Source organism: Populus euphratica, unplaced genomic scaffold, assembly GCF_000495115.2.
Source record: "Populus euphratica unplaced genomic scaffold, PopEup_1.0 scaffold365.1, whole genome shotgun sequence".
Lineage (NCBI taxonomy): Eukaryota > Viridiplantae > Streptophyta > Magnoliopsida > Malpighiales > Salicaceae > Populus > Populus euphratica.
In genome coordinates, this window is record NW_011500256.1 from 171,675 (window position 1) to 183,140 (window position 11,466).

An 11,466-nucleotide genomic window follows, 5' to 3' on the forward strand; every position below is an offset into this window, starting at 1 on the left:
AAAAAACAAAAACTTGTTTTATATTATAGATGGTGTGAGTTGTGTCTGTTTAAAGATAATTTTATTACATATACCAACCTCTTGTTGGAATTTTGGAAAAAGACCTGGCTGGTTACACATGATCATATAAAAGATCTATTATACACCAAGATTGAATTACGTACATTTTGATCCATTATTTTTTTATGATAGTGTGATTAGGTCCAAAACCAACCAACCAAATACAAACTCTCCTTTTATTACCACTTAATTTGACCATGCTGTGTTAATATATTGACTAACTATTTATTTTTGTATTTTAAAAGTGTTTTTAAAAAAATTCATTTTTTTATTTACTTTAAATTAATATTTTTTAGTGTTTTCAAATCATTTTAATGTGTTAATATCAAAAATATTTTTTTAAAAATAAAAAAATTATTGGCATGTATTTTAACACGAAACATTATTTGAAAAGCTATCGCAACCATACTACTAAACAAGCTTTACTAGGGTGTTAAAAATTATGGTATCGATTGTTTTTCAAAATACTTTTCACTTAGAAATATATCAAAATAATATATTTTTTATTTTTTATAATTATTTTTAATATTAACACATCAAAATGATCCAAAAACTTTAAAATTTTTTATTTTAAACAAAAATAAATTTTAAAATTTATTCAACCCTCGCAATACCAAATATAATATAGATAAAATATGTATAGTATTGTAATCCATTTATTTTAATAAATTTTAAAAAAACACACTAATGATAAATCTCTAAAGAAAATAGACAAGTCCAATCCAATTATTATGAATTAAAAACCTTTACATCAAAAGAAAGCGAAAAGAATTGAAAATTCAAAATATATAGTTACAGAAACTAGAAAGTGACCAGTGTACATGAAATAATTAAGTTAATTATATTATCCATTAATTAATTTAAATGGATACTTGTGATGATGATTTCATATTTCAAAATGAATTTATCGAGCAAGATCATGAAGGTGGTCATATATTCTACTCATTGATGACTTGGAGAGAGAAAAGAACGGAGAAGAGGTGAGGTGAGATTATTCCATGTATATAATTTAAGTACTCGAATATTTTAAAGAACATTCTATTTATATATTATAAGTAGGTATTAAACAGAATTATTACAAAGGACAAATAACACTATTACGAAGAATTTCTGAGATTTTTATTAGAAATATAAGGTATTATCTTAGACAACTTTGAGAATTTAAGAGATTTAAGGAAGAGTTTCAATCTATAATGCTTAATCATGTTATTTAGAATTGATTATGAGTGGAAATCTATTATATTAAACTTTTTTTTTTTGCTTACATTGATAAAATGAAAAATCTATTATATTAAACTTTTTTTTTTTTTTGCTTACATTGATAAAATGAAAAACACTTAAGGATCAATATGTATTCTGGAATCAACAGCAAGGACTAAGATGAAATTATCATAAAAAGTCAATAATCTAAAATAGAAAACTATAACAATCTAGCGGTTGCAGTTAAGTAGCGTGTTCTAAGAGTGTAGCATTGCATCATGGTTCCTCTAGGATTTTACAAGCTGAAATTGACCATTGGTTTCAAAAGGCTTGAAGTTGTTTTATATTGTTCATGTTTATTTCATGTAGCTGATTAATTAATTATATGTGTTGTTGATTTTGTTAATATACACACACACTTACTTATTTATTTTTAATATTTATACTTTATTAATGAATCTAATATTTTATTAATGAATATAGAATAAAAATAAAATTCGTTAGATAAAAATGCTATGTTAATAAAATTATAAAGTTGTTATAATTATAAGATTTATATTGCATTAAAATATTATTTCTAAATATTTCTGGTAAGACTTATCATTAATTAGAGCTATTAAAATTGTTATATATTATGTTATTTTTTTATGGAAAAAAATAATTATTCTCATAAATTAAGAAATGAAGTATACGTGGAATAAATATACAGATGCTATTCATAATATATATACACTAAACTGATCCCATGAGAATTTTATGTGGAGACATCGTATATATCTAGGGAAAGATTCATGTGACGGTTATTTAAGTGATTTTTAGACTTGAAATCACTAAATTCTCTTATGTAAGAAGTATTATATATATATATATACATATATATATATATATATTATTTACGTGGGTTTTCAGGTCAACTTACGCACACTACAACTAATCACATGGTCCACTGAACATCCTGCAAGCCCAATGAGCATGTAAGACACCGCAGGGGTGACAGACATGCACAGTAAGACTTGAACCCGGGTGCAGAGGAAGGGAACAAGTCCTTCTCACTGCTAGGCTAACACCTCAAGTGTAGAAGTATTATATTTTGATCCTATTACACGTTGTCATAATTAAAGGTAATTGCAATAGGCAAATATTGAGTATAATATAAACTATATGAAGATATTTAAGTAATTAAGAGAGGATTCATCATCCTTGGTCAATTAAAAAAATATATCATATGTTCTCAAATAATATTGATTATAAATCTTTACATAATGTGGAAGAGACTTGAAAAATATTTCAAATCTTATTTAGATAATCAATAACTATGGTGATGAGAATATAAATGATTTGATGGAGTAAACACATCCATTGCTATAATGTATAAATTAGAATATAGTTGATGAATGGATAATAATTATACTAAAAAACTGAAAACTAAATAGTTAAGTCAAACTCATATAACTTTTTTAATATTTGAGGAATCATGACAAGTTGTTAGATATTGTACTTGATTTTTAAATATAAACCTATTAATTGTTGAATTGATAATAAATTAATTTATTTTGTTTAATTAATCCTATTTTATTTAAGATTATGATTTATATTTGGATCAACTTATTAAGAAACCTAATGTATCACATATATAAAAATTATTTGTCATAAATCAAAATGGGTTAATTAATCAAGTGTGACTTGATTGTAAATAAGTTTTAGAAATTGATGACTAGAGTTTAATTTATACATGGAATTACAATTCTAAATCTAAAAAAATCAAGTACAGACTTGATTAAATAAATTTCTAAAATTAACTTAAAATAATATATGTGCTATTATTTAAGGGATAAATTGATATTTTATTATTTATAAGGTTTTTAAGTTTTTTTATAAATAAAATGTTATGTCTTTATTTTTTATGTGAGGTTTAATGTGAAATAAAGTACAATACATAAACATCTAAAATACAAAAGAAAAGAACCAACACTCTAAATTACAACAATTTTTTTTTAAGGCTTGACATGTTAATTAAAATTGACCCATATTGATCTAAAATATCATTATTTTAATATTAAAAAAATATGAATTCTTCAAATTTTGTTTTAGGTCCAATCGAGTTTTGATATATTATCTAGCTAACTTTTGGATATATATTTTTATTTATACTTATTTCTTCACTTTCCAAGTTAATTTTTAGTTAGTTTGCGTTAGAATAGGTTTTTATACTTATTTACAAATAATCTTCAAACTATTTTATCAAATGTTTACATTAGATTTTGTGTTGATGGCTAAGAAAAAAAATTATTCCTTCGAAAAACAAAAAGCACGCTTGCAATGTCATGACATTAATTTTTTGGCTTTGCAAACCATTTATCTATTTATATTTTCTTTTACTCCATCTTCTAAAATAAAAAGGGTATAGACGGATTTTTATCTTCATGAAGTTGCAAATAAGGACATAAAAATATTTGATCTATTTAAACATAGAGTCCCCAAATTTATATATATGAATAATTTATTATATTAATAATTTTTTTATATTTATTTTTTTCTAACTTACTATAATTAATTTTTTTTTGAAATGTAAAATATAAATTTATTTTCCCGATCTATATACTTAACGAAAATTGATTATGATGAGAAATTACGTGGACACAAATGAAGATCCGTGTTCGAGAGATGAGTATAAAAAAGATTGAGAATTAATTTTAATAAAAATGAGAAGGGAGATAAAGAGGAGGAACACCCTACACACAAATAATCTTTGACTGCCCAGGGATGGATAACAAAAACAGTTTTCTGATCTCCAAGCCAAACAAACGAAGCTAAGAGTGTAGTTTAAGCATGGTTCACGTCAGACAACTGGAACGAAAGATGTCCATTCCATCGAATCTCGTACAAAGATTGGAATATGCATGGAAGTCAAGCCACTAGTTCATCAGACAAAACATTCAGCAATCACCAATAACATTATTTTCACAAACAGTTCAGAGATTTGCTATTAAATCACAACTTTCTTCCATCAGCAAGATCAATCTTTTTTTTTTTATTATTATTAATATAGATATTCAGAGCAGCAAGATGAATCATGATATTAAATATACCAGAAAACAATCAGACGTGACACAAGAGAGCACGCCTATCTCATGACAAGTTCAGTTCCTAATTAAACCATTACCCCCAGTAGAACTCCTAGATGACTCTAAATATTCGATTATTTTTTCTTTAAAAAAAAAAAACACTATATGCTCATTTGGGTAGAGATAACTTGAAACCAAAATGCTTAAATTAACTAATCGGACCACGAATAAGCTTGCACAAAACGTGAGAGAAAAATGGGAATCCGTCCTCAAAACTTGGAGAATCAAACCAGCTGAAACAGAGACATAGACTAGCCTAACAAAACACACTTCACGTTCCACCTTTCTTTACTGCAGACTTTGTGACCTTGGCACCAGATGCATCTTTCTTCTCAACACTCTTGATCACACCAACAGCCACGGTCTGGCGCATGTCCCTCATAGCAAAACAACCACGAGGAGGATAGGTAGAAAAGGTCTCAACAACCATAGGCTTGGAGGAAATCATCTTCACAAACCCAGCATCACCATTCTTCAAGAACTTTGGCTCCTTCTCAAGCTCTTTCCCGGATCGCCTGTCAATCTTGGTCAAAATCTCTGAAAACTTGACAACAATGTGTGAGGTGTGACAATCAAGGACAGGAGCATATCCGTTTCCAATCTGACCTGGGTGGTTCTGATGATGACCTGAGAGGTGAAGTTAGCAGCCTTCTTGGCAGGATCATCTTTAGAGTAGGAAGCAACAAAACCACGCTTGAGATCCTTGACAGCAAAATTTTTAACATTGAAACCAACATTGTCACCTGGAAGGGCCTCCTGGAGAGCTTCATGGTGCATCTCAACAGATTTAACTTCAGTGGTCAGTCCAGAGGGGCCAAAGGTCACAACCATTCCAGGCTTCAGGATACCAGTCTCAACTCGTCCAACAGGTACAGTTCCAATACCTCTAATCTTGTAGACATCCTGAAGTGGAAGTTGGAGGGGCTTGTCTGATGGTCTCTTGGGCTCATTGATCTGGTCAAGAGATTCAAGGAGGGTAGGGCCCTTGTACCAGTCAAGGTTGGTAGACCTCTCAATCATGTTATCGCCCTCAAACCAGAGATAGGGACAAAGGGGATCTTCTCAGGGTAATAACCAACCTTCTTCAAGTAAGAGGAAACTTCCTGCCCAAATTTCTTCGTACCTGGCCTTGGAGCACTTGGGGGGGTAGCATCCATCTATAAACAACAGCCAACAAAAGCAACGCAAGCACCCATCAGGAGTTTGAAGTTTTAAACAACTGAAGTTCAAGTATAAATGAGGCATCAAAGAACAAGCTGAACAAATTAATAGAATTTTTTTTTACCTTGTTGCAACAGCAAATCATCTGCTTGACACCAAGGGTAAAAGCAAGTAGGGCATGCTCACGGGTCTGGCCATCCTTGGAGATACCAGTTCAAAACCACAAGTGGTGGAATCAATAATGAGGACAGCACAGTTAGCCTGTGAGGTAGCAGTGATCATTTTCTTAATAAAGTCAAGATGGCCAGGAGCATCAATGACAGTGCAGTAGTACCTGGTGGTCTCAAACTTTGACAGTGCAGTAGTACTTGGTGGTCTCAAACCTCCAGAGAGCAGTCTCACTGGTGATACAGCGCTCATGCTCAGCCTTAAGCTTGTCCAAAACCCAGGCATACTTAAATGACCTTTTGTCATCCCAGCAGCTTCCTTCTCAAACCTCTCAATGACACGTTTGTCAATACCTCCAAGCTTGAAGGTCAAATGAGCAGTGGTGGTTGACTTGTCAGAGTCAACATGGCCTATGACCACAATGTTAATGTGTGTCTTCTCCTTACCTATGATAAAATTTGGGAGAGAAGCTGAAATTGATAAAAACAAAGGCTTACTAAATACATAAAAACATATTGAATGGAAGCAATAACATACAAAAGAAACATTACAATAATATAATTTAAACAGTCTAATTCTTAAAATGCAACAAATCATAATTCAACAATAGCAAGACAAATACCACATTCAAACAATTACCCTGACATAAAGCAACACAACAAGTCAACACTACTGGTGCAATAAGAGAACCAAACTAGCACAAAAAGTATTCACTAATAATCACAGCTTACAAACACAACTAAAAAATGATAACCCTTGGAAAACGAACAAAAAGTAAATTCAAGTTCAACAAATATAACTATACCCTTTTTAGTGTTTTAAAAAAAATACTCATATCAAGGGTGTGACAGCTGGGATTCGAGCCCAGGTCTCCACGCCACATAAGCATTGAATTTACCATTAAACTACAGCCACTGAACAAGTCAAGAAAACCACTTTCCCATTAGATGCAGGCACTTTAGATCAGGTTAAAAAGAACATAAACTGATATCAAAATTCAGTTTGTTTCTGCCTTGTTTCCGATGGAAAAGGATACAAACATAATCAAATCAAGATCCTTGAATGAAAAGAGCAACGACAACTGATTGGTGATGAAACAAAACATTAAACTGATATAAACATAACACAGGAACAAAAGAAAACGAATTCACAGTCAGAATTCAATCAAAACAAACAGTTTTTTCATCAATTAAAAATAACAAAAACTGAATCATCAGATCTAAAATGTGACACGACCATCAGTATGTTACACTTAATGAACAAGAACAACAGCTTGCTTAAGACTACACAAAATAGTCAAGGTTGTATCTTATTGAAATATAAGTGGGGCTTCTTAAATAGCCTTATAATGATAACAGAAAACAAATAAAGTGCAGCATTGCGAGGAATCTCACAAGATCAAGTAACAACATTCCTAGAAACTAGAACAACCCAATAGACTAGGACTTTTATTCTAACAGAAAAGACTTGGTAAACATCTTAATTTAAGCAACAAGCTTCATCAATCCCTCTCTTAAACTAAATGCAATAGCAATTTGTTTATTCATTCAATTTCGCACACTCCTAGTTCTTCTCTAAGTTTCTGAAATGTCTCCACCTTCAAAGCCTTCGTCATCAAATTTGCTATCTGCTCTTGAGTTCTACAATGCATAAGCTGAATAATATCATCATTTACTAGATCTCTTAGAAAATGGAACCTGACATCAATATGTTTGCTTCTCCTATGCATTACTGGATTCTTGGATAATTTGATCGTAGAACTGTTGTCACACCAAATGGTGGTGCATTCTTTTTGAGCGAGTCCTAAATTTTCCAAGACCCTTCTCATCCAAACAGCCTAACTTGCACAACCTGCAGCAGCCACAAATTCTGCTTCTGTAGTAGATAGTGTAACTATAGGCTGCTTTTTCGATAACCAAGAGACTGCTCCTGAACTTAATAAAAAAACATATCCAGAGGTGCTTTTTCGATCCTCTAAATCACCTGCATAGTCACTATATGTAAATGCACGCAACTCATCCATCCCTTCCCTTTTGTATAGAATACCAAAGTTGGTTGTGCCTTGCAAATACCTCAGTATTCTTTTGGCAGCTTGTAGGTGCAACTCGGTGGGCCTAGACATAAATCGGCTGATCAAACTTACACTGAACATCATATCTGGTCGTGTTGTTGTGAGATACATTAAGCTTCCTACAATTTGTCTATAATAAGATTCATCAACTTGTACTCCTTGATCATCCTTGTTCAGTTTGACACCTGGTACAATCGGGCTGCTAACTGGATTACTTTTTGCCATACCAAAACGCTTCAGCACATCAATAACATACTTCTTTTGACAAATAAAATTGCCATATGTTCTTTGTATAACTTCTATTCCAAGAAAAAATCGCATCTTTCCCAAATCCGTCATATCAAAAACATTCATCATTGAGTTTTTAAAACCATTCATCATGTCTTCATCATTTCTTGTATATATCAAATCATCAACGTAAATACTCACAATTATCACCTTGCCTTCTGCACCCTTTTTAATAAACAATGTGTGCTCATTTGGGCATGTTTCAAAGCCTTCATCTTTGAAATATGTTGCGATGCGACTAAACCATGCTCGTGGGGCTTGTTTAAGTCCATATAGAGCTTTGTGTAGTTGATAAACCTTTCCTTTACTGCCCTTCTTCTCGTACCCCTTTGGTTGTTCAACAAACACATCTTCGTTGAGTTTACCATGTAAAAATGCAGACTTGACATCTAATTGATAGATTGTCCAGTTTCTTTGAGCTACTAGAGCCACAATTATTCATACAGTGTCCATCCTTGCTACTGGGGCAAACACTTCAGTGTAATCCACTCCATATTGTTGAGAGTACCCCTTGGCGACCAATCGTGCTTTATATTTGTCTACCTCTCCAAGCTCATTCAACTTAGTTTTGTAAAGCCATTTAACCCCAATTTTCTTGCAATCAGCTGGTAGATCTGTAAGTGTCCAGGTTTGGTTTTTATCAATTGAATTGATTTCTGAATCCATTGCTTTTCTCCACCTTGATCTTGTTACTGCTTCTTCATAGTTTATAGATCTGCACCTTGCATTAAAGCCATATTAATCTCATTTTCTTCTTCATGACATTGATCCCTGCAAACATAGTCTGACATCCATCTCGGTTTTTGTCTAGTTCTGCTACTTCTTGCTATGGACCCTTCTGCATTAGACGTGCCACTCACCACAATGTCCTCGGTTTCTGCAACTATGGCATCTTCATCCCTTGTCACTGCATCACTGTTAGGTGGGATTATTCTGTTAGTTGTGGTGTCACTCTCCATCACATCCTCATCTTCTACTGCTGCATCACTGTCAGCAGCTCCACCGTTGACTGAAACTGCTTCTTCATCATTTATGTCCGCTTCATCAATGTCTCCCCACTCAAGGTCTTGTAGGATTTGATCCTCATAGCTTGCATCCCAATTCCACTGCCTTGCTTCTTCAAATATTACGTCTCTACTAATTATTATTTTCTTTACAATTGGATCATATAGCCTGTATCCCTTAGATTCCTCTCTTACACCCAACAACACACAAACAAAGCTCCTATTATCAAGCTTGGTACGTTTGGCTTCAGGTACATGTACATGTGCCAAGCAACCGAAAACCCTGAAATGCTCCACAGAAGGTTTAGCACCTGTCCATGCTTCTTCTGGAGTTGCATCCTTGACTGCCAATATGGGGCATCGATTCATCACGTATATTGACCAATGCACTACCTCAGGCCAGAAAGATTTTGGGATTTTCTTTTCTGAGAGCATTGCCCGAACCATATTCATCACCGTACGATTTTTCCTCTCTGCCACTCCATTTTGTTGTGGAGTGTATGCTGTGGTCAGTTGTCTCCTAATACCATTATGCCTACAGAATTCTTTAAATTCATTTGAATTGAACTCCCCCCCTCTATCTGTACGTAGACAGTTGATGAACTTTCCAGTTTCCTTTTCTACCATCTTCTTAAAGCATTGAAATACATAGAATGATTCTGATTTTTCTGTTAGAAAATATGTCCAGGATTTTCTACTATAATCATCAATGAAGCATAGAAAAGACCTCTTCTTGCTGTTAGAAATAGGGGTCACTGGACCACAAATATCAGCATGCACAAGTTGTAATTTTTCAGTAGCTCTCCATATGCTCTTCTTTGGGATGCTGCTTCGATGTTGTTTTCCAATTAGGCAGTCAGTACAAGTCTCTGTGGTAGGAGTAAGTTTTGGCAGTCCTCGTACCATATTCTTGGTTTGCAGAATCTCCAGACCTCGATGGCTCAAATGGCCATACCTGCTGTGCCACAAGTGGGTGACATTTGGTGATGATGAGCTTGTGTGGAAGCAGGCATCATTTCTCTCTTGTGTGTTTGCCAACAGTATAAACATTTTATTTGCAGACATACTGGTTTGAATGATCATGCCCCTTTTTGGGTGATAAATCTTGCACATCCCGGCATGAAATAAAAATGAAAGTCCCTTCTCTTGCATTTGTCCCACATTTAGCAGGTTGTTGTGCAATTCTGGCACATAGAACACATCACTGATGATATGATTCATGCCATTCAATTTTAGTTTGATCTTTCCCTTCCCTTCCACAGAAATTTTAGTGTTATTACCGAGTTTGACTTGCTGCTTAAATCCCCTATTCAATTCACAGAACTTTTTTGCATCTCCGCTCATATGATTTGAACAACCAGAGTCCAAGAACCAAACGTCTCCACGTTTTACTTCATTCATCTCCACTAAAGACATTAACAACAATTCTTCATCTGCTTCAACATAATTAGCCTCCCAAGTTGGACATTCATATTTGTAGTGTCCAAGCTTGTGACATCTATAACACTCTATTATAGCTTTGTTGATAAATCCACACCCTATCCCGTATCCTCTTCCTCTATAGGTATTCCTGCCACGTCCTCCTCTGCCTTGTCCTTCATCAATTGTAACTTTCAAAGCTTGATCTTCACTGTTAGTTTTTCGAAATTTCTGTTCATGCACAATCAATGAGCTTTGTAGCTCATCCACAGAAAGGAGATCAATGTCTTTGGATTCTTCTATGGAACAGACAATGTAATTGAATTTGTCTGTGAGAGTGCGTAAAATCTTTTCTACTATCTTCACATCCTGCATATCTTCTCCATAATTTCGTATTTCATTGGCCACCACCATGACTCTGGAGAAATAATCTATGACCGATTCTTCATTTCTAGCACCTCAAAGTCTCTACGTAGTGCCTGGAGTTGAGCACGTTTGACTCTCGTATTCCCTTGATATTTTGTTTTCATCGATTTCCATAGTTGCTTGGAAGTGTCTTTTTGAAGGATAGTCTTCAAGATTGACTGGAAAAGGTAGTTTTTAACCTTTAGATCTTTGAGTTTACAATCCTCAAGGTGTCTCTTTTATGCAGCAGTCAGTGTCTCTCCTTCATCAGGTTCTGTAAAATCAGTTTCAATGCAGCTCCAGTATTCTTTTGATCTTAGAAGATTCTCCATCAACAGGCTCCAGTAATCATAGTCTCCATCGAACCTAGGAATGCTCAATAAATTTTGCCCTTCAGCAGCCATCTCCCAGTCACTCTGTTTCTCTTAGTGTTTTTCTCGCAATTTCCTCACAGTGTTTCTCACGGTGTTTCTCTCACCCACAATGTTTCTCCTACCCACGATGTTTCTCCTATTTAGGATACTGCTGTTCCTAAACTCTCACACTCAGAATTCTCTCAACCTGG

The 11,466-nt window shown here is 33.7% G+C and overlaps 1 pseudogene; it reads right to left on the minus strand.

The window, feature by feature from the left end:
* Positions 1-4,562: 4,562 nt before the first annotated feature.
* The window catches only part of LOC105112798 (elongation factor 1-alpha-like), a 12,807-nt pseudogene continuing 5,903 nt past the window's right edge, over positions 4,563-11,466 (minus strand).